Raw genomic sequence first — 20514 nt, 5'->3', positions numbered from 1 at the left:
CCACCAAGGGCTCAAGGGGGCCGCAAAGAGTACTCTCACGTCAATGTGAGTTTTTGAGGGGTGTGTTTCAAAGCTTTTTCCCCAGACAGGACTATTTGACAGAGGCCAAACGAGGCCCCCAGAAGCCCCGTGTGAGGTGGGCACTGCCAGGCATGCTGACACTAGCTGTGGCTGCTCTTGGGGAACAACATCTTGACGCAGCTTTAAGGGACTACACCTGTTTTGAACGAAACGGGCTTGGAGACAGCGTCAGACAAGACCCCTCCTCAGCACGTGCGATGTGCTCTAATATCGGAAGGTGTGTGTGTGGACGTGTGGTTCCACGCGGTGTTGGGTGTTCAACCACACCCCCCACCCCTGTCAGATCTTGGGGGTAAACAAAGGAGCGTGGGGACCTTTTCCAGTCCCTGGTGCCCAGTCAGATTCGGTCACCCACCCTCGTCTTCATTACCAGGCAGCACAGGGGCCAAAATGACCAAAGGACCTACCGGTATTGTTCTCGTCTTGCACAAGAGACTCATAGGATGCAAAAAAGCCCATGTTGGTGACGATAGCATCGCTGTGGAAGACCACTGTCAAGCGATTTGAGGAGGAGGTGAATACTGGGGTTGTACCAGAACAGAATCTTCCCAGAGAAAAAGATTCGCTCTGTGGGCCATCAAAGATTTCAATGAAGTCGTACGGACATCCAAAGAAGTTTTCCATCCTATGAAGATACGATATCACTCAGACTCCATCCGCTGAGGCTTTTCCTCCACCAAGCACTGCACAGATTGGTTCAGGAAGGGAAGGTTCTGGAAGAGGTATCTGAAACCTATGTCTTTTTGCACAGATCGGAGGGAAATAGGACCCTGTTGCTAGAGGCAGTATGTATCTTCCTGTTTATAAAATCCTTTTAATTTGTAAAGTTTCCATTGAATTGCATTTCCCGAATATGGATTATAAGCACAAAGAATAGAAATTAACTGCTATTGACAGGTATGTGGCGAAAAGTACATTTTTCTCTAATCCCTGACTAGTCCTTCTGATGTCATTCTGCTTCTTAGAAGAAGCTACAATGAACAGTTTCTTTTTGTTCCCTTCCAGATAGAGTCTAAGCACAGAAGGCAGCCACTGGAGTGTTGTTCGAGGTTTTCTTGTAGACCGTTCCCTAGCAATACCCCCTATGTGTGTGATGGACCCAAACCTGTTTAACTGATCCCCTACTGATGCCCAATTATATGGTTTCCAATCTAGTGTTCCTATAAGAGCACTGCCATGATTATCCTCCATGCACAAGACTTTATCAGTAGACTGATTTTCTGGAACTAGAATTGCTGCCTTAAAATATTTGTACCTTAAAAGGGGGTGCTTGGGTGGCTTTGTTGGTTCAGTGTCCAACTCTTGGTTTTGGCTCAAGTCACGATCTCACAGTTCACGAGATTGAGCCCTGCATCAGGCTCTGTGCTGACAGCGCAGAGCCTGCTTGGGATTCTCTCTCTCCTCTCTCTCTCTCCCCTCCCCCACTCACTCTCTTTGTCTCTCTCTCTCACTCTCTCTCAAAATAAATAAATAAATTTATTTAAAAAATTAAAGTTTTGGGGTGCCTGGGTGGCTCAGTCGGTTAAGCATCCGACTTCGGCTCAGGTCATGATCTCACGGCCCATGAGTTTGGGCCCTGTATCAGGCTCTGCACTGACAGCTCAGAGCCTGAAGCCTGCTTCAGACTCTGTGTCTCCGTCTCTCTCTTCCCTTCCCCAATTCACACTCTGTCTCTCCATCAAAAATAAATAAGCTTAAAAAAATGAAAGTTTTGATCAAAGTTTTGATATTACAGAACAGGCCTCCCAGGCCTTCCTCACTTTTTGAGAGTTAACTATGGAAGGTGGGTTTTATTTATTTATGTTTGTTTGTTTGTTTGTTTGCTTATTGGTGGGGTTAGGGGTAGTGGGCAGCACAACAGTGTCTATGACAGGGCAAAGAGGAGAGTAAAAGTGGGAGATATTTACTCACTTCACCACATCAAACGTGAGCTTGACATGAGCCCTGCCATCCACTTGTATGTCCCAGGCACACACCACATTTGTGGGGTATTTTTTAGGATACCAAGGGCTGGAGAAGGAGCCCGAATTATTTGTGAGCAAACCGCCACAGTGGAAGTTTTCATCTGTAAGATGCGGTAAAGACACCCCATCAGATAAGAGGCACTGAGCTGTGCTGGTGTTTTCAAAGGGGTCAGAGGGCATAGGCAGCAGGAGCGAGGGACACCTGTTCCAGGGCTGCTTTGGCCAATAACTGCAAAAGCCGGCTTTGGGAACTCCTCTGAGTTTCCAATGCTGTTGTTTGTCAGATGAGACCATTATACGTGTCCCGCAAGATTACAGGGCTTCGTGAGGACAAATGACAGTGACGTATGGTTGACAGGGCTTTCTGGACCCATATGCACAGATGGGTCTGAGCATGTGTTTTAATGAAAAGATGCAAGGACAATGTAAGCCCCAGTACGTATCACCGTCCAGTCATAAAACTGCTCATATTAGAAGATCCCCCATGTGATATACAAATCCCAGATGGAATCAGCACCAACAACACACAGAACACCCACTTCATGGCTGAAATACTGGATTTGGTGTGGAATTTAAATTAAAGACCCCCTGTGCTGGGGCTTCTCATATGTAAAAGGAAGAGAGCATTTATCCAGCTGTTGGAAGCGCTAACATTGAAAATAAGGCACAAGGTGCCTGGGTGGCTCAGTTGGTTGAGCATTCGATTCTTGATTTCAGTTCATGTCATTATCTCACGTTTCATGAGTTCAAGCCCTGCATCGGACTCTGCACTGATGATAGCACAGAGTCTGCTTGGGATTCTCTCTTTCTCCATCTCTCTCTGCTCCTCCCCTGCTCATGTGCACTCTCTTTCTCAAAAAAAAGCAAAGAAAATAAGGCAAACAGCATCTGGTGGCTCAGTCAGTTGAGTGTCAGACTCTTAATTTAATTTTGGTTCAGGTCATGATCCCAGGGTTGTGGGATCAAGCCACTCTTAGTGTGGAGCCTGCTTAGGATTCTCTCTCTCTGTCCCTCTGCTCCTCTCCACCACTCATGCTCTCTCTCTCTCTCTCTCTCTCTGTCTAAAATAAAAAACAAAAAAAGAAAAGAAGGCAAGTATAAAACCATGTGAAGGACAATAGCCAAATTATGGAAAGAGCCTAAATGTCCATCAACTGATGAATGGATAAAAAAAATTGTGGTTTATATACACAATGGAGTACTACGTGGCAATGAGAAAGAATGAAATATGGCCCTTTGTAGCAACGTGGATGGAACTGGAGAGTGTGATGCCAAGTGAAATAAGCCATACAGAGAAAGACAGATACCATATGGTTTCACTCTTATGTGGATCCTGAGAAACTTAACAGAAACCCATGGGGGAGGGGAAGGAAAAAAAAAAGAGGTTAGAGTGGAAGAGAGCCAAAGCATAAGAGACTCTTAAAAACTGAGAACAAACTGAGGGTTGATGGGGGGTGGGAGGGAGGGGAGGGTGGGTGATGGGTATTGAGGAGGGCACCTTTTGGGATGAGCACTGGGTGTTGTATGGAAACCAATTTGACAATAAACTTCATATATTGAAAAAAAAGAAAAACCACGTGAAGGGTTTATGTAAAGCTGACATACCTGTAGCAGGACTGTCACCAGTCGAGTCTGTGAAGATATACAGAGAAAAAATGATGCTGTGAGCAAGGACTTTTATCCAAAATATGCCTCTAAAATAGTAAAAAATATTGACATTCCAAGCTGTGACTTCTCTGTGTCCCACTGGACAGAGATGACTGTCCAACCCAAGAGTTGGGACATCTGCACACTAAGTGTGTGGATAGGTGTAGTTTGATACAACTCGCTGGGGGCTCACCTGGGCTTCCCATTTCCTTGGTTCCCACAGCATCTATGGCATGATCATCCCTGCAAGCAGCTAGCTCTCTCTCACTGCAGGTGCCAACTCAGGGCATCCTTGGGGCCCAGATACTACACTTCTGGTGAACCTGAACTCTACCCCCGGCCCTCTCCCCACCCTCTGCAGGCCCCCAGCCCTGCCATTTTGTCAACACTAACGGGATGCGTCGCTCTTGTTCATTAGCAACAGAAGGCTTATGCTGTCGACTGTGCCCTGATTACAGGATTAAAGAGTGGCCAGGACCACATGTTTCAGGGGCCTGGTGAGCAGTTGAAATGTATGGAAGAACAATACCTGTTGGTCCCACTTTTGGACTGCCATCAACACCTACTCAAAGACCAAAGAAAAAATAAGTAGGATAGTCATGTAATTGATAAAAGAAAATCAGGTACTATGTTTGTTTGTTTGTTTGTTTGTTTGTTTGTTTAAGGATCAAACACATTCTTTCTGGGCAGTTGAGAGTGTGTATAAAAACCCATCGACGTTGTTTAAAGATTGGCAGCCTACGTCAGGGCCCACTGGATGAGGGGGAACACTCTGCTTTTCAATTTCATGATGGTTCATCTAATTGCTGTAAGTATGAAAATTGAAAGCAATTAAAATAGATGGTATGTATTTCCTTTTGGTCAGTTATAGGGCTGGAGGAGCATTAGTAACAGAGCCAAGCTCAGTCTTTCGTACAGTACCTTGGGGGCAATACTTAACAGAGTATGGGCCCGCATGTCATCGAGACAATGCCGTTGTTACCTTATCAATAAAATGAGAATGCAGTCATCTCTCTTATTAGAGATTGTGAACATGAAGTGAGCATATGAATGAGCTGGATTCGGCACTGAGCCTGGCACATGTTCAGCACTCTGGACAGCAGCTGCTAGTCCTAGTCAGGGGGCAGTGGATTGTCACCAACACCGTGGCATGCTTATCCAGGACTGGGATGTCTGATGACACAAATCCTCTATCTAATTATCACAACTTTTAAGGGGGAAACTTGAACAGTTTACAGACACAATAATTTAAGAGAAAGGACACTAACTCTTAAACAAATTGACTTTAAAAAGATGGCTTGAAGCCATGGTTTCCTTTCTGAGTAATTGCTGGCATTGATTTCTCCCTTCCCAGAAGCTGCAGGTGGGCAAGACTATCTCTGAGGGTGGCTGTGTCCTGGGGGCTCACCTGAGCAGATGGCGCTGGCATCCTCATGGTGCCCGCAGTTGTGGGAGAACCATCCATTGTGTGTGCATTGCCACAGCCTGGCTTCATTCCCCATGCACTGCATATCATCCAGCATGATGTGGCCAGTGCCTCCATCAAAGTAGCTCTGAGCTGGGGCTGACAAGGCCTCACCACAGCCAAGCTGTTGGCACACCACCCTGGCGTCTGTTATGTCCCAGCTGTCATCACACACTGTGCCCCAGGTGCCGTTGTAGAAGACCTCCACCCGGCCCTCACACCTGTGACTGCCATTCGCCAGTCTCAGGGATGCACCTGGGGGACAGGAAGACAGAGGCTTCTGAGCTGTGGTGCTGTCTCCAAAACTCTAGGACCTTCTGCAGTTAGAGAAGGAATGCCCAGCACCTGGACTCATTTTTCTGTATTAGGCTATGAGACTCTAGGTAGGGTGGCCTTATGTCCTGCTTTGCCTGGAATAGTCCTGGTTTATAACTGTCATAGAGCAAGTAATGCCTGTTAATTAGTTTAGAGTCCCTTTTAAACTCTCAAAAGTATCCTGACTGGAGGATAAGTTACGTGGTCACCCTGAGCATAATCCACTGAGAGCTCGGGAATGTTCCCCACATCCTAAGAGGTCTGTATAAGTGCTCTGGGTGGTTTTGTATTGAATTCACCTGGAATCAGGTGGACTGGTAGTTGTAGTTTGAGGTAGCTTTGTTCCAGAAGGATCGGCCCTACTGCATCCTCCCCTCCTTTGGAAAAGAAAGATCTTCATTTGCGTCCTTCATCTACACACACAGTCAATGCAAGATATGAGATCCAGCCACCTGTTTCTTTAGCCAGGATGTTTTGGTGGTGGAAAAGGACAGTGAGTGGCAGAGCAGGGTGAGGGATCGGCTGGGGACTGTTAGAGTGGACGTCACTCAGGGTGGCATTAATGATGGTGGACTCTGCAGGTCAGATTTAGAAAGCATCTCCTCTCTTAAAGGGAAAGGACACAAATTAGATCTAGCTTCCATCCAGGGTGAATATTAGGATACCTACCACTCTCCCTTTCATCTTGTTGAATGGCATTATACAGAGCATAAAACCCTGTGTTGGTGATCATGGCATCACTTCTGAACACCACAGTCATGATGTTTGAAGAGGAGAGGAAGGTGAGCTCTGCCCCAGCACAAAATCTGCCCATGGAGAGTGAGGCAACTTGCCGTCCGTCGAACACTTCAATAAAGTCATAAGGGCACCCGTATATGTCTTCTAATCTGAGGAGGTAAAGGCACAGCAAATCTCCTCAAGGAAATCTGCAGAAAAGTCTTAAATGAAAGCGTCATTTGTACTGTATCCAGCCAGAAACTGCAATCATCACTGCTGCCTCCTTTCAACCACACATCCCACTGGTGGACTTGACCCCTTCAATATGGCTTGAATTTGCCCTTCTGTCCTTCCCTGTGGGCACCGGCCCAGGTCAGTCATCCTTGCGCTGTGTCTCACATGCTCTGTTTCAGCGGCCCCCATCTGGTATCTTGGTTTTTGATCTTTCCCATCAGCTTCCTCTCTACCTCCAGTGCCTCCTGAATGTCCCCTGACTCTATTCAAACTCTGACATTCCCTGGGGGTGTGGGCAAGTGTCCACTAGTGTCTCATTGAGTAGAACACTCAGTGGGACCTGGAGCAGGGACAGATGTTGACCTGCTGTCAATAAGCCCCCAGGGCCTGCTGAGTAGGACTCTCTCCTTCCATGCCCCAAACTGCCTGGTTCCAACCTGGATGATCAGAGAAGTTGTCCCTGACCATCCCACCAAACCCCGTCTGCCCAACCACCCCTTCTCTATCCTATTACCATCTAGGTATATATATTTTTCTTCATAGCATTTATCAACTTCTCACTGATGGGAATTGTCCTTGAGCTACTGGTTTATTTGAGTACTATTTGCCTCCCCATCTACAATATGAACTTCATGAGGACAGAGATCTTGTCTGTCTTGTTTGCCACTAGAAGTCTGTGCCTAGACCAGAGTCTGCATGAAAGCAGGCTCAACAAATATTCCTTAAAGAATATCAACATTAATCTAACATGATAAACACGGGAGGTATGCACATTGGCATTCCAACAGCCGTAAGTGGCCCCTAAGGCATGTGTTGTAAGTGCCTGTTGCACAATACACGCACAATGGATACCTCCCAGTGTACGCAGACTCCCAAATTTGAAAGCCTGTTTGTTGAAAGCACACCCGTTCCAGAGGAGTAAGAGCCAAGTGCCTCTTACCTTTAAGATAAGAAAAAATGATAACATTTGTGTGTAAGGTGACAATAGGGTGACAGTAACAGATGAAACCATAATCTGAGAAACCATTTCAGTGGAAAACAAGACACACTTCACTTAGCAAGAATGAAATGGCACATTTTAAATATGAATATAATTTTTGCAAATCGAGTGTGAAGCGGGTTTCCATAGGAGCTGAAATAGAAAAAAAAAACTAAAGCAAGCTGCAATCAGGGGCTCTCAGTACCATTGACATTTGGGGCTGGAGAAGTCCTTGCTGTGGGGGGCTGTCTTGTGAATAGTAGGACACTCAGCCTCATCCCTGGCCTCTAAGCACTATGTGACAGTGGTACCCCATGCCCGCAACTGAGACAATAGAAGATGCCTCCAGGCCCAGACGAATGTCCTGTGGGGTCTGCCATTTCTAGTGGAGCCTCATTGGAGCAAACTAACTAACTTCATGTCCTTAGACGCAAAAAGCAGATATCGAGAAATCTAGTCTTAAAAACATCAAACCCTGAAAGTTAGTGCCTACGCTTTGGCTCTAGGTAACACTTTTAAGCAGCTCCTTGATTTGCATCCTCTGAAATTGGAGCAGGAAATTTCTGTTGGGACAGCAGCTCTGAGACTGCAGGGAGAGTGGGCCACTGCAGCCGTTTGGAATAACCATTTTCCAGAAGTGGTAAAATGATACTCTGTGCCCCAAAAGAATAGAACTATGGATTCCATAGATTTGAATATAGCATACCAAATCTTCTCACACTGCTTTAAATGAGTAAATGTGTGTGCAGTGAATGAATGAACGAATGAATGAATGATAAGTATATTTTGTTCACCATATACAATGCTCCCTGATATTGGTTTATGTTCTCCCCCATTTGAAAGGAATTTTGGCCATCAGGTAAAGCTAATCGAATGCATCCCTCACTCCACTGCTGACCCATTTCCCATTTGAAGGCAGCATTTAGCCATTCAGCTCCTTGACTGCTGAGGCCAACGAACACAGATGGAAAGCAGTGGCAGAGGTCTGGCAGAGACTGTGACAAAGTCAGGAAGAGAGAAGGACCCAGTTGGGACCCAGTGTAGAAAGCTGAAACCAGGTTAAACAATATCAGGAAAAGCAATATTTTTAATTTGCATTAAAAAGTCACTCATGTATATGTGAATATGTATGTATATATACATGCATATAAATATGCATTAAAATAGGAGAAATTCCTTTAAAAATGGATGATGGTCAGGGAAAGAAGCAGGAAGTACAATGGGCCTAAGAAGAATGCATGAATGGAGTCTATTTAATCTGCGAAAGAAAACTCTTAGCAGGGTCACGACAGACATTCTTGAAGAAGAGGAAGCAGACATGTTTTGTGTAGCCTTAGAGGCAAGAATGAAGTTCGGAAAATGGGAATGAAGAAGAACAAACTTGGGCTCGGCCCAAGGAAGAAGCAGTGTCCCCAGTGGAGCTGGCTGAGAGTGGAGGGTTCGTGAGGTCTTCGTGTGTGGGCCACCCCAGATGACGCTGCCTTGGTGGTCTGGTGTCAGGGATGCTTGTGGGTGTTTGGGGCGTTCTCCAGTGCATAGGGAGCTGAGCTCAATGATTATAAGACTCCTAAGCTCAGATGACCAGACCTATTTTCACCTAAAATGTGAAAGGATGTGTCACACGGTGCTGCAGGCTGAATGTTTGTGTCCCCTCAAAATTCATATGTTGAAACCTAGCCCCCAGCAGGATGGTATGAGGAGGTAGGGCCTTTGGGAAGTGATTAGGTCATGAAGGCAGAGCCTTCACAATGTAAGATCAGTGCCCTTACAAAGAGTCCTGAGAAAGCTCCCTTGTCTCTTTTACCAGGTGAAGCGACTGTGAAACTATAACCAGCTGTGAACCAGGAAGCAGGGCCCCGCCAGACACTGAATGCTGATCTTGGACTTTCCAATCTCCAGGACTGTAAGAAACACGTTTCTGTTGTTTATTATCTGATTTTTGACATTTTTGTTATATCAAAACTGAGCTGGGTTGACTAGATATGCAGAAAGTCCACCTACTTACGGAAAGCATGGATTCAAAGCTAATCTGGCCTTTGGTGTAGAAAAAGGCAAAGCTGCTTACTTCAGCCTTGGGATCACCAGTTCTATGTGGAACTTCTCAGCCACGTGTATCACCCAGATACACTCCACGTCGGTGGGGTAGTTTGTTGGATACCAAGGACTGGAGAAGGAGCCCGAGAGACCAGAAATGACTCCTCCACAAGAGTTACTTCCTCCTGTGGGCAGACAAGAGACAACTGGTTGGCTTCTTCCGGCATGCACCTGGCATTTCCCAGGAGTAGAATCCACGATTCCATCAAACTCAACAGTGAGTCACAAAATGAGAAGGGATCATGGTGGTAGCATAGTTGTGGTTTGGCTGCAGTGTGTGCATCCCTGAGAGGGAATGAGGGGGAAGGAAAGATGTGTGACTTGTACCAGAGCAGGACCCTAAGGCTGTAGGTGAGACTGGAAATGGCGTGGGACATGTATGTGGCAGGTGTGGGGTGTCCAGCCAATAATTTCATTAATGCTCTGCCCAGCTTCCTGCCATGCAAACCAGCTCAACTCAGATGTAGACAATCCATGCACTCGTGAGGGCTCCTTCCCACCAATTCCTTCCCCTCAGGTAGCCAGAACAGACAGACATCCATTCTGCTTTTACAGGTTATCAACGTGATTCTATCCTTTACAGGTTATACTTTCAATGAAAAGAGAGTTACCTCGTGGTGTAGGCACTTGAGGGATGGGAGCTGCAAAAACCAAAACCAAAGAAAATCAGGAAAGAGGCATCACAAAAACATCATATATTTACGTACGAATGAGTGAACCTGTAACTCTGCTTGAGTCTTGAAGCATGGTGTGGGCACGCACGCTCATTTCTCTTTTCTCTCCTAACGCGGGATGTGGTCTCTCCCCTTCTTTCGGTGAATCGCCAGGAAATCACAGATAGCACACAGCTACATGACTTATTTTCTCTTCTGTGTTAGGGTCCACCAACCCCAGGGCTGTCCTGAGATCGATCAGTCGTGCATCACCCACAGAAACATCACTGGGCTTCTGAGCATGTCACTGCAGAGTGTGCAGAAATGCACAGGGACAAAAACTGGATGGCTGAGAGCCCCGGGCAGGGGAGGGCAGGTTGGACAAGAATTACGTTGAAATAGATGACCCTCAGTGGGAGAGCTTCCTCCTTTCCTGTGTCCTTTTGGCTTTGATTTCCAGGAGGCCTATATTTCTACATTCTGATGTGTCCTTTTAAAAAATGTTTATTTTTGAGAGAGAGAAAGCATGAATAGGGAAGGAGCAGAGAGAGAAAGAGAAAGAGAGAGAATTCTAAGCAGGCTTTGTGCTGTCAGCACAGAGCCGGGCGCGGGGCTCAAACTCACAAAATGTGAGATCATGACCTCAGTCGAAATCAACAGTCAGATGCTTAACCGACTGAGCCACCCAGGCGCCCCTCTAGATGCATCCTTAATCGCCAGTGCCTGGTGAGCCGAAGGCAGATTTTGAAAGCCTGTCCATTGGGAAGCTGGTACTTGCTGGAGTCCTACACTAGGGGTTGGCGGGCACAGAGTTTGAAGCAAATGGGTCAGATGCATTTAAGAATTCCTTTATGCCCGTTGTCCTCCTTGGGCAGCTCTGCCTCCAGGTGTAGAGCAGTGAGGACAGCGGCACTACCCACTGCCTGCCTTCTCAGTCCTTCTCCAGGAAGGGTGCTGGACATCAGCAGAATGCATTTTTTTGATGACCTAAAGTTGTCTTAGAAGCAATTCCCTTTTGTTAAAATGTTTGACATGCAGCGTTTCCCTTAGAGAGTTAAATGGCAAAAGCCTTACTCTGTGTGTGTGTGTGTGTGTGTGTGTGTGTCCAGAAGAATATATAACGCTTTATCGAGAAGTGGTTAGCTTACAAGGTGTATACTGTTTAGACATAAAGGATTTCATTTCCCCCTATAATTTCTTTTATTCCATGACCCATTCTTTTATTCAGTCAGCTATGCCTCTCTGACTCAGAAAAGGAATACTATAGCAGAGAGAAAAAAGAGAAAAGGCTTCTGAGGTTTGATACTCTAGACCGCAAGTGGACGTGGCGCAGAGCTGTGTGATGAACCGAAAACCGTGTTCTCCTCCCTGGCCGGGGGCTAGAGGAGATTCCTCGCTGGGATAGAAAAGGAAAAACCAGAGGGCGCCAAGCAGAGGTAGCTGCTTGTCAGTCCCTGAGAAATGGCTCTGTGGGCTCTGCCTCCCCTCCCGGGCTACGGCACGATTAGTGGGTCCCAGTGCAAAATGAAAATGTGGGGCCTCAGCTGGAGGTGGGGAAGTCAATCGCCCCTTCCCACAGGTTCATTTCTACAGGGGATGGTGACGCCCACCTGGGATGCCCTGGGGGCCTGGACTGGAGTGGGTAAGAGGCCCCCACCAAGTGTCCCTCCAAATGTCCCATGGTGATGCCAGTCCAGAGTAGGGACAGGCTGCCAGCCACCTTGCCCACCCCCCAAACACTACAGGGTGCACCCTGACCTTGACCTGCCCCACATCCAAACCCGGAGTGGGGGCAGAGTATGGAAGTTGTCACAGAGCAGGGCTGGGGAGGAGGCTGGGTGGGGACCAGGGTGCCAGCAAGAAGGGAAGTGGGCAGCTAGAGCCTGTCCTGGAGAGGTAGGCCGCTGTAGGAGGCAGGACCACACGTGCTTAGATCCCGCTGGAGTCTTGAGTTTGGACATCACTGCCACACATCGACTCTGAGTAGGTTACCAGAACAAGGTATACCCTTTCTCTGTTCCTGCCATGTCTGTGAAGCCAGAAGTCCCTCAGAATAGCCCCAAATGGCTTCACTTCTCACACTCAGCTTGTTCTTGACCCACTGGGAGAGCGAGCCATTGATGCATCGGTGTTTTCTTGCAGGCTTTCGTTTTTTAACACATGTCCCTGGGAGGCAAAACTTTCTACCTTCTCTCCTCTCCATCTTGACCCTCTTCCCAGCCATGGTGATAGAACCTCTCCCCCTCCCCCCAGCCTTCCTTGCTCTGTTGTCCAGAGAGGAGTTGGGGATGCCATTTCATTTGGGGAATGAGGCTCTTAGCTTATTGTCTAAGCCGCTGGTTCTCAACTTGCTGCATGTTGGGATCACATGGGAAACTTTAATTTTTTTTTTTTTTTCAACGTTTATTTATTTTTGGGACAGAGAGAGACAGAGCATGAACGGGGGAGGGGCAGAGAGAGAGGGAGACACAGAATCGGAAACAGGCTCCAGGCTCTGAGCCATCAGCCCAGAGCCTGACGCGGGGCTCGAACTCACGGACCGCGAGATCGTGACCTGGCTGAAGTCGGACGCTTAACCGACTGCGCCACCCAGGCGCCCCACATGGGAAACTTTAAATATTACTGATGACCTGGTGTGACCCCAGAGATTCTGATATGACTGGTCTTGGTGCAGCCTGGGCATCAGGAATTTAAAAGCTCCCTGGGTAGTCAGTCAGTGTCTAGGTCACAGTCCAGCAGTGTCTAGGTCAAGACAGAGATTAGATTTCCTACTCACTTTGCAGAGATATTGGAAGTTCACGGTGTTGGACCTACCTGGGGATGCAGGGATCACATCTGGAGCCCAGTCCCCAGCATCTGCATGAATTAAAAAAAAGTAGGTAGATGTAGGAAATCTGAGTTACATTTTATGAAGGCAGGTGGTGGTTCAGATCTCAAGCAGGTAAGCTTCGTGTTACACAAGCAACACGGGCATGTTGGATCCTGGAAAAGCAGTTCAGGCCTGGGAGAGATTGCAGAGAACAGGACTTGACAGGTATGTGGGCCTGGCACATGTGTCTTTAGAATGGAGTCAGGCTGTCAGCATTCTTTGTCAACCTGGCTAAAGGGACACTCATCTGCGGGGCCACCGCCCTCCGCTTCCCTAGCCCTGCTTTGTGCACAACCGCCATCCATCACTAAGATGTTGCTGGCTGAAAGTTCAGGAAGAAACTGCCACGGGGGGACAGGCTACCTGAGCAGACGACACCGGCGTCCTCATGGTGGCCACAATTGTGGTCTGACCACCCAGAGCTGGGGCACTGGCCGAGGTGGTTCTCGCTTCCCGAACACTGAATGTTATCCAGGAGGATGTTTCCAGAGCCCGGGCCGAAGTGAGCCTTTCCAGGGGCTGCAATGGCCCGTCCACACCCCAGCTGTCGGCACACGACCTTGGCTTCATTGAGGTCCCAGAGGTCATCACATACGGTGCCCCAGGCCCCCTGGTGGAGGACCTCCAACCGTCCTGAGCACCGTCCTGAGCCGCCCACCAGCCGCAGCTCCGGTCCATCTTCTAAACAGAGCAGGGTTTTATTTTTGAGTTTGGGAAGTTTTAAGTAGGAAGGATTTCTAGCTCCCATGTTCATGGCTAAGGCACATGAATTCAAGAGCAAAGCGTAAGGCTGTCTTAATTCTGTAATAGGCAGGGCTTGCGGGCTTCAGGGTGAGACAGAGAAGGGTTTGAATCCAGCTCTAATGCTCTCTAGCTGTGTAACCTTTGACAAGTTCCTTCGTCTGCCTGGGCCTCGGTTTTCTCATCTGTGAAATGGGAGCTCCAGCAGCATGTATCTCAGAGGGCTGTAGTGATGAGTGGGTGGGAATGGGAGTATAAAGCACAGTCAGTGCTCAACACCCAGCACATGGCTTCTAAAGCTCTCGCTGTGTGGTTCTCTGACACAGTACTGGGATCCTGGGGAAATGGGTCCCCAGTTGCATTTTTGGACATGACTTGGATGAGGGTAGATTTATCCCCTGAAGGCACCTGGGCCACCAGGGTGTCTGTGACTTCCTAAAGCCCAATAGGAACAGCTATTTCTGGGCCAACGGGCAGTGGCCAGCTCGAATTGCCTGCTGTCTCCTGGAGACATCCCAGGGACAGCCTTCCCTTTCTGAGCGCACAAGCTGTGCCACACTGACCTTTTCCCCTGTCTCTCCAGCATGTCCCCAAGAGCCTTCATATTTGCTATTCTCTCTCCCTGGAATGCCCCCTCATTGTCATCCATCACATGTGACCTCCTCAGCAAGGCCGTCCATTCCCATTCCCTCCGCAGGGGCAACCCCCTCACCCTAGCATTCTCTTCTGCCCTCCCCACCCAGACTCTGTCTTCCCAGGCATTACCACCACCCCCAAATCATCTTGTCATTTCAACTGCACCTCACTGCCTTAGTTCAATTGTCCATGTGACCCTCTTAGTGGGAAAAATCTATCAGGCACACAGTAAGGCTTATGGGACCAATTGTGGGGTATTTTAAAAACTTAATTTCCAGCCCTTTTCTAATAGCAGGAGCCCTCAAAGTTAGAAAACTGTTCTGTCTTTTAAAGACCAAAAGCCTACTTGAAGCTTGCTACCTGACTCTCTTTCGCCTTGTGGAATCACGTTGAACATAGCATAAAAGCCAGTGTTGGTGATCATAGAATCACTTCGGAAGACCACTGTCATGATGTCTGAGGAGGAGAAAAATATCAGAGCTACTGAGGCACAGAACTTCCCCATGGACAGTGAGGCGATCCGGGGGCCATCGAAGATTTCAACGGAGTCGTAAGGGCATCCAAGGATATCCTCTAGGCTGGGGGGATCGAAGTGGAGGGTTAGTGGCAGATTAAAACTTCCTAGATCTAAAAGCTTAAAAAGTATGGCAATCATGGGATTAAATATTTGGATTTACTTTAAACTGCATATTGATATGTAAAATATCAGTTAACTTCTACAGATGCCTTACTACAGAAGTCTTATTTTGTCTGAAGATTGTGGGAGGCTTATGGCTACAACTTAGTAATCACCAGTCACTGTCTACATGAAACATTAGAAAGACTAGTGTGCACTACAAATAAATTCTTACCAGGCCAATCACCCTGATGATCAGCATGTAAACATTACAACCAGATTTTCCTACCTCCATATTTCATGACATTTTTCATACCCCAAATCTTGGGGAGAAAAAAGTTAATTTTGTTTAATTTTATTTTTTTAATGTTTATTTTTGAGAGGCGGGGAGGGCAGAGAGAGAGGAAGATACAGAATCCAAAGCAGGCTCCAGGCTCCGAGCTGTCAGCACAGAGCTCGACCCAGGGCTCGAACTCACAAAAAGTGAGATCATGACCTGAGCCGAAGTCGGATGCTTAACCGACTCAGCTACCCAGGGGCTCCGAGAAAAGTTAATTTGAAAATAGAAAGGTCAGCATATAGAGAGTATCTGCACTTTGGCGATCTCTCACAAGGGATGTGTGTGAGGCTGGGGATTTTGAAGGAACCGTGTGATTTTGAAGGCACAGGTGACCTATAACAGGATAGACTTTGGAGGTGTGGGTTCAAGGTTCTCACTTCCTTGACTGCTCTCTGTGTCCTTAGGGTTTCAGTCAACAAAGAAAACATGTTTCTAGAACATTCTTTGGCATAGGGCATGCCTGACTCCATGGGCCGAGCAGTGTGTGCTACAGGTGGATTTTCATAGCATCTCCTAGTGTTGCTGGGTTCTCAGCATGATGTCTGTCACATACTACAAGAAGGTCTTTGCACAGACTCTGCCCATAGAACCACGTGTCGGAGAAAAGCTGGAGCTTTGACATCAGACAGACCTTGCCAGTTAGCCTCAGGCAAGTTAGTTAACCTCTCTGAGCCTCAGGTTCCTCATCTCTAATGGAGAGGAGAAGGGTATATATCTTAGGGCTGCAGTGATGCTGGAATATGACAAAGCATACCAAGTACATTGTATAGAGCCTGGACACACAGCCAACGCTAAAAAAATGTCGGCTATTATTTCATGCCATGGAGATAAAAAATGGAGATAAAAAAGTGAATCAGAGAAATATATTCCCTACGTGTCAGAGATGAGGCCATGCCTTCACTGCCTCCTTTCACTTGGTGGCAACATTGAGAAGATGCCGGGCCTGGGGCTAGAGCAGGTGGGTCAAGTGTGTGTATGGAAAGCCTCTTACTGTTTGCTGAAAATTTAGATAAAGGAAAAAGGAAGTCTAAGAAGATAGGTATTGGTACCCATGGTAGAACAAGGGCAAAGCTGATAAGGAGGAATTGGGTGGCACCTTTAGAAAACAAAATCAAAAGAAGAACTATCATAATAAGGTTGAGTTAAATATGTAAATAAATCACTTATTGAATTTTTTAAACTAGAAGTAACTCTAGTTTTGATCACAAAATTAACTTGACCCTTAAATTGGGAAGAATTTTGCATTCTTCGGCCCCCCCCCCCCCCCCCCCGCCAAACGTTTCGGTCTAAATGAAATATCTTTATTCTGATGTCACAAACCAATATTCATATTTAGAGAGAATCTTCTCTTAAAAGTTTGTTTTCTTACTTCAGAGTTGGAATCATGAGTTCTATGCGGAATTTTTTATCCACATGAATCTCCCAAACGCACTGGATGTCTGTTGGGTAGCTTTCTGGATACAGCGGACTGGAAAATGAGCCAGAGACACTAGACATGACCCCTCCACAAGAGCTAGTTCCTCCTGAAGCAACAGGAAAGAGGATGTCAGCATGTGCCCATTTGTGTGACTCCAGTAATGACCCACTCACACCCAGTGGTCTGGTTGAGTCAGGCAGCAGTCCACCTGGGTGGACACACCCAGGCTGTCTGAACAGATCTTTAGCCTAAATGTCACCGGGGAAGGAGAGTCCATTCAATCTCATTCTAAAGGGGAAAGTGTTAATATATGGGAGTTCCCTGCCGTTTCCTCTCCCCTTACCATCTGATGAAGAAAATATTGTATTTTTCAGGTCTGTTCACTATCTTCTTCCTCTTCTATGGCAGAAAGATTCTTGCTTGCGGGGAGAGAGGCAGAGTGTATGTACATGGGGGGGTTGGGAATGAGGGACACAGGGACAGAGGCTGTCAGGTCTGGGTAAGGTGTTAGTTGGGGAAGGTTTGGGAAACCGGAGGCTCCAGAACAACTTTGGGGTCTGATGAGTTGGAGAAAAGTTGTGGACTGTTGAAGGACGCTATGATGGGCACCCCCTGCCAACCACGTCTTCACTACTTTTTCTGGGTAGATTGTGTTTCCTTTAACTTAGTAGCTCCTGAGACTGAAACTTATAGGTTTTTAGATTTATAAGAGCTACACAAATGAACTCTAATTCTTCCATATTAGTTGTCATATTAATATAAATCAGTACACAAGCATACATACACGTGCACACGTGCACACTCATGCACACACACTTAAAGCGGCAGGCCACACAAGAAAGCAGAAATCTTAGAGTCATCAAGTTATTTTAGAGGAAATTTGAAAACACAACATGCGTTGTTAACCTTGTCCTTAAATTACTACGTTGCTTAATTTTCTTCTTTCCGTTTGTGCCCGACTCACTTGTAATGCTCCCAGAATCCCAAGACTCCTGGTCTTTCCTGCAACGGATGGCAGGAGGTGGGGATGTGCCCAGGCATCTCATCACTCTGCTGTTGGTCGGTTGTAGTTAGAACAACCAGGCTGGGTCAGACAGACATGAAACCCCCTGGGACTGGATTTCCTGAAACCTCTACAGGTAAGTTGGTGCCTGTCATGGGTGCCCCCTACAGGACTGTACCCAGAAAGCAGGCTGGGTACCCCTGGATGGGCGAACCACATTTCCTTCTAGTTTCTCGTCACCCTCCCACCTACCTACTCTGACCTGGGCAGATCCACTCCCTTTACAGCCTGCCCCTTTGGTTAAAAAGTCAGTATTTCAGGCCTTAGCAGTATTAATGAATGCCCTTTGGCAAGGCCATGGTGAGGACTGAGAGGCTCCATTGACTGAGGTCCTGACTCCCCTGGTGTTCTCATGGCTGGGGCCATGACAAGACTGGAGTGGGTAGTGGACAAGCAGCCCCTCGCCCATGCTGTTCCAGCCTATCTGTGCCACATCCTAGGCACACTGCCTAGCATCTGCTGTGATGGCTCTCTTGGCATGGGGTTACCATTTCAATTTAAAACAAGTAACTACCTGTTATATGATCCTGAGAAGCTGTGGAAAGACCTAGAAGGAAAAAAAGGGAGAGGATGATGAATTTCAGGGGGAAAATACTGAGTTTCATCTATAAGCTAGTGAAATGTGAAGGGTTTTCTCTGAAATGTCAATGTACTTAGTGCAGACTAAGAAAGGGCTGACGGTGCTGAGTGAATATTTCTACCATCTTGTGGCAGATTAAAGAAGGCCATGCATTCTTGGACCTGCCTCCTGTCACAAAGTGGGATCTAGGTCTCCTCACCTGACCCTGGTGGCCTCTGTTTTGCCCAACAGAATATGGCAGAGGTGATACTGTGCATTAAGAGACTGGAAGCTTCCATTTATCTCTGGGAACAGTGGCTTGCTCATGGCACCCTGAGCCACCTTATAAGAAGTCTGACTACGCTGCTGCAGAGACTGTGTGAAGAGGCCCCAAGACTGCCTGGGGAGGAAGGGGGCCCTGGCTGAGCCCACGCTTCTAGCTGTCTCCACCAAGCACCAAGCATGTGAGTGCAGCTGCCCTTGACTCTCCAGACCAGTCTCTAGGTGAACAGCACCAAATGACCCTGCTCAGTGCTATGTGGAGCAGAAGAGGCTCCCATCTGCCCAGTGCCCGAAATCCTGACCCACAACAACATGACGTGTCACTGAATAGTCATTGTGTTAAACCACTATGTCTGTGGAGTAGCAACACATAGCCAGAATGGTTCCTGTCACTCAACACGGTCTTCCTCGTTTCCCCATCATCTATGTAATCTTCAGTTTACCTGAGTTACGGAAGAAGAGACAACTACAGGTAGGCCTTCATTTAAACATCCACTGCCCTTGACCCCATCCATAATGGCCCTTTAACTTTGGATGGCCCTTCCCCCTCTCTTGTGACCCCAACACATAAAGCTGGTCTGCCCCCCGCCCCGAGACACTCAGAACACATCAAGGTCTCCTCCAAGGAAGTGTCCAAGAAGGATGCTTCTGACAATACCTCGTGACTTGTGTAAGGTCTCTGAGGCTGTGCGGGGGCAGGCAGTTTCATTCAAAGGGCAAGAGATGGGGTCTGTAAAGTCCAGTTCGGCTACTTTCTTTCTTTCTTTTTATTTAAGTTTGTTTATTTTGATAGAGAGAAAGAGAGAGAATCCCAAGCAAGCTCTGCACTGTCAGTGTGGAGCCTGATGTAGGGCTCAGTCCCATGAACTGTGAGATCATGACCTGAGCTGAAACCAAGAGTCTGATGCTTAACGGACTGAGCCACCCAGGTGCCCCTCTGCTTCTTTCAAATCAAGTTATCTTGGGCAGGCTTTGGTTCTCCTTAATCCTTAGCTGCAAGAATTAAATAAATTAATTCATACAGAAACCCTAGCATCATGCCCTGCTGCTGTGCAAGTGCTCAGAAATGTCTATTGCAATGAAACAAAATGCCTTTTCATTTATCTCCAGTGTCATTTCATAATTTACATTGCATGTGTTGGTCTGTTTTTGCTAATCTTTTTATTATAGATGAACATCACTCAATCGTTACATTACAAAATCTTTGAAAACAGGCAAAAGTCGTAAGATTTCCAAGAGCGTGTACTTTGTGGTCAGACTGACCAGTGTCAGTACTCGGTTCCACCATTAACTTGCTGAATGATCTCAGGAACGTTACTCAACCTTTCTGTGCCTCAAATGTCTCTTCTGTAAAATATAATATAAAATGCCTTTTTGCAGGGTTAGCCATAATCTGGGCAAAATGTCTCCCCATCTTTGTGCTCATTTTAACCTGTCTTTGTGTAGCCAGGGCCAGTGAAATGATGTGGTAAATGAGACTGGTGGCCAAGAACACTGACGATGTGGGTAGCCTTGGTACGTTGCTAACTTTCTATGTTTCAGTTTACCTACCTGGAAAAGTACTTGCCTCAAGGGGTTACCGGGAGGATGAAACAAGTTATACATATGACGGACTCAGAACAGTGCCTGGTTCTTAGCATTTATAAGTAAATTGGATATTATTAATATTATTAGAAAGTTGTCTAGACTAGAAAAAGATACAGACATACCTGGAGGGGTGGGAGGAGGCAGTTCTTCCGCACCTGAATGTATAAAGAAGGGTAATAGGTTGCTTACTTCAGTGAATCCAAAGCATGGAGGAGGTGGGTGGGAGATAGAGGGGAGAGGGTACAAATGGGGACT

The 20514-nt window shown here is 47.0% G+C and overlaps 1 long non-coding RNA gene across 1 annotated transcript; it reads left to right on the top strand.

Annotated features, from left to right (window-relative positions):
* The first annotated feature begins 8985 nt into the window (after positions 1 to 8985).
* Positions 8986 to 19775, top strand: LOC128779045 (uncharacterized). The gene is made up of 2 exons (XR_008424976.1): positions 8986 to 9713; positions 18643 to 19775. It is a non-coding gene; the product is annotated as an uncharacterized LOC128779045 (long non-coding RNA).
* Positions 19776 to 20514: the final 739 nt, after the last annotated feature.

The sequence above is a fragment of the Panthera pardus genome, unplaced genomic scaffold, assembly GCF_024362965.1.
Source record: "Panthera pardus isolate Hobbes unplaced genomic scaffold, ASM2436296v1 HiC_scaffold_22, whole genome shotgun sequence".
NCBI classification, from domain to species: Eukaryota; Metazoa; Chordata; class Mammalia; order Carnivora; family Felidae; genus Panthera; species Panthera pardus.
The sequence above is the reverse complement of the archived record's forward strand: the minus strand, read 5'-3'. Positions and strand labels throughout refer to the sequence as shown.